General features: G+C 44.1%; 1 long non-coding RNA gene across 1 annotated transcript; it reads right to left on the bottom strand.

Annotated features, from left to right (window-relative positions):
• Window positions 1-789: 789 nt before the first annotated feature.
• Window positions 790-3,647, bottom strand: LOC119344892. Its single transcript, XR_005166861.1, has 2 exons — window positions 3,107-3,647; window positions 790-1,953 (listed from the first exon to the last, which is right to left on the bottom strand). It is a non-coding gene; the product is annotated as an uncharacterized LOC119344892 (long non-coding RNA).
• Between the last annotated feature and the right edge of the window lie 6 nt (window positions 3,648-3,653).

Raw genomic sequence — 3,653 nt, 5'->3', positions numbered from 1 at the left:
ATAGATTGACATATCTCAATAAATGGTGTATATGTGTGCCCAAATCGTATATATGAAATGTGCTTATCAAGTACCCCCACACTTAAATCTTTGCTTGTCCTCAAGCAAAGGCATTTGACAAGAGCAAGGTAGTGATCAGCGAACTGACTAGAGAATGTCCCAGTGAAGTAGATCTCCAAACAATGCATGCTTTGAACTTTTGCTAGTGAAAATCAATGGTTAAGAGTGCTACAAAGCAGTATGATACTAGTAAGCATGACCATTTTTAACTTTTACAATGATAAAAGAGGATCAACAAGTTTAAATGATGACTGTGCCAAATGGTTCCTAAAGAGAGCATGATCCCAAGAACAAAATGAACTGGAATTAAATCTTGTGATAAATCGATCATTTTGGCGCCTATCACGCGGGTGACCCGAGTTCGATCCCCGGCAACGGCGCCAAAATGATCGATTGAAAGTGCAGCGGGATATTTACGCCCCAAACTACGGATGTCGTATTCTCCTCAGGGACTAGGCAACGACAGTCGTGCTCGGCCAAAGCTAGATCAGACGAAAAGGTTTTTGATATTGCAAAACAAAAGAAAATAAAGCAAGTTTGTTCCAGAAAATCATTGACAAATAAGATGTACTCACTATATTTTTGGTATTTTTATTTGTTTTACTTTGGTAACTAAAATACTAGCACATGCTAACATGAGAAACAAGGAAAACTGCTAGACAGCAACACATATATGTTCAGCAACTAGTATGAAAGAAAAGAATTAATATCAAGGGACAAGAACAGAAGTACTTCACATCACAAGCATATATATACTCACACGTACATAGCTAACACATGGACTAAGAATTAAAGATGTTCAAACTACTCACTTGACAGAGAGCACAAACAACACAAAAATAGACAAGTAAGCTAGGTTCTTACAAATGACTAGTTGATAAACAGAGCACATATATTGAACAGTACTACTAGACAAATCTGAACAACACATGCCATACAAATCTCAGTTCTAAACATTACAAAATACTAAACATTATACTACTCAAGATTACAGAAATTTGAGAGAGAGAGAAACAGCAGCGGCAAGTTAGGGAAGTTGAGCGGAGGACTAGCAGCGAAGGGGTTCAGAGAGAAAGTGAGAGACAGCAGGGGCAGCAGTAAGTTCAGAGAAGGAGCAGCAGCAGTAGGTTCAGAGAAAGAGTAGCAGTAGGTTCAGAGAAGGAGCGGCAGCAAGGTTTGGGAAGAAGAGGCAGTAGGGGAAAGGAGTAGTAGAAGCAGCGTGGAGGCGCAGGGGAGAAGAGAGCAACAGCAGTTTGAGGCGAGGGAAGAAGAGAAGCAGCAGTAGGTTCAGAGAAGGCTTCAGCAGAGGCGCAGCATGCAGTTTGGAGATGGAGAAGGAGTTCGGGTTCAGGGGAGCAACAACGGAGGTGAGGAAGAAGAGGGTAGCAGTAGGAGGACTGGAGGATGGTGTGGTGGCGTTGGATATGGTGATGGATGGTGTGCGGTGGCGGTGCTGGAGATGGTGATGGATGGCGCAGTGGTTCGAGGTGGTGATGCGGCGCTGGCAGCGGCGGGTGGTGGAGATGGAGTGGATGATGGAGTGGTGGCTGGATGGATGGCGCTGGGTGCTGGTGGCGCACCTACCACGCCGGCCTGGCCATGGCGGCGGCCGAAGGTGGAGAAGGAGGGTAAGGGAAAGAGAGAGATGCCAGTCCCGATTTGGGGATTGAGAGTGCTAGGGATTTGATCCCCTCGATCAGATCTTCCCCTTTGCAATCTGGCCCCTCTCCTTTTCTTCCTTCTGCACAAGTTGGTCCTCCTCTTATTTAGGCAAACCCTTCAAGCTTTAGTGTTCATCACACTTGGGTCCCTCCATCTTTCTGTCCTGCCCTTGTCTCTTCTCATTAGCCCCATAGTCCAAATCTTGAAGTTTATAGGCCTTTTTGCCCTATTCTGCAAAATAAACAAATTACTAGTCACGAGCTCTTTCGTGAACATCATTTGAATATTCGATAATTCTAAGCAAGAATAGATTGACATATCTCAATAAATGGTGTATATGTGTGCCCAAATTGTATATATGAAATGTGCTTATCAAGTACCCCCACACTTAAATCTTTGCTTGTTCTCAAGCAAAGGCATTTGACAAGAGCAAGGTAGTGATCAGCGAACTGACTAGAGAATGTCCCAGTGAAGTAGATCTCCAAACAATTCATGCTTTGAACTTTTGCTAGTGAAAATCAATGGTTAAGAGTGCTACAAAGCAGTAGGATACTAGTAAGCATGACCATTTTTAACCTTTACAATGATAAAAGAGGATCAACAAGTTTAAATGGTGACTGTGCCAAATGGTTCCTAAGGAGAGCATGATCCCGAGAACAAAATGAACTGGAATTAAATCTTGTGATCAATCGATCATTTTGGCGCCTGTCACGCGGGTGACCCAGGTTCGATACCCGGCAACAGCGCCAAAATGATCGATTGAAAGTGTAGCGGGATATTTACGCCTCAAACTACGGATGTCGTATTCTCCTCAGGGACTAGGCGACGGCAGTCGTGCTCGGCCAAAGCTAGATCAGACGAAAAGGTTTTTGATATTGCAAGAGAAACGAAAATAAAGCAAGTTTGTTCCAGAAAATCATTGACAAATAAGATGTACTCACTTTATTTTTGGTATTTTTATTTGTTTTACTTTGGGAACTAAAATACTAGCACATGCTAACATGAGAAACAAGGAAAACTACAAGACAGCAACACATATATGTTCAGCAACTAGTATGAAAGAAAAGAATTAAGATCAAGGGACAAGAACAGAAGTAATTCACATCACAAGCATATATATACTCACACGTACATAGCTAACACAGGGAATACGAATTAAAGAAGTTCAAACTACTCACTTGACAAAGAGCACAAACAGCACAAAAATAGACAAGTAAGCTAGGTTCTTACAAATCACTAGTTGATAAACAGAGCACATATATTGAACAGTACTACTAGACAAATCTGAACAACACATGCCATGCAAATCTCAATTCTAAACATTACAAAATACTAAACATTATACTACTCAAGATTTCAGAAATTTGAGAGAGAGAGAAACAACCGCAGCAAGTTAGGGAAGTTGAGCGGAGGAGGAGCAGCAAAGGGGTTCAGAGAGAAAGAGAGAGACAGCAGGGGCAGTAGTAAGTTCAGAGAAGGAGCAGCGGCAGTAGGTTCAGAGAAAGAGTAGCAGTAGGTTCAGAGAAGGAGCGGCAATAAGGTTTGGGAAGAAGAGGCAGCAGGGGAAAGGAGTAGTAGAAGCAGCGTGGAGGCGCAGGGGAGAAGAGAGCAACAGCAGTTTGAGGCGAGGGAAGAAGAGAAGCAGCAGTAGGTTCAGAGAAGGCTTCAGCAGAGGCGCAGCATGCAGTTTGGAGATGGAGAAGGAGTTCGGGTTCAGGGGAGCAACAACAGAGGTGAGGAAGAAGAGGGTAGCAGTAGGAGGACTGGAGGATGGTGTGGTGGCGTTGGATATGGTGATGGATGGTGTGCGGTGGCGGTGCTGGAGATGGTGATGGATGGCGCAGTGGTTCGAGGTGGTGATGCGGCGCTGGCAGCGGCGGGTGGTGGAGATGGAGTGGATGATGGAGTGGTGGCTGGATGGATGGCGCTGG

Source organism: Triticum dicoccoides, unplaced genomic scaffold (genome assembly GCF_002162155.2).
Source record: "Triticum dicoccoides isolate Atlit2015 ecotype Zavitan unplaced genomic scaffold, WEW_v2.0 scaffold191164, whole genome shotgun sequence".
NCBI lineage: Eukaryota > Viridiplantae > Streptophyta > Magnoliopsida > Poales > Poaceae > Triticum > Triticum dicoccoides.
This window is presented reverse-complemented; position numbering and strand designations above follow the sequence as displayed.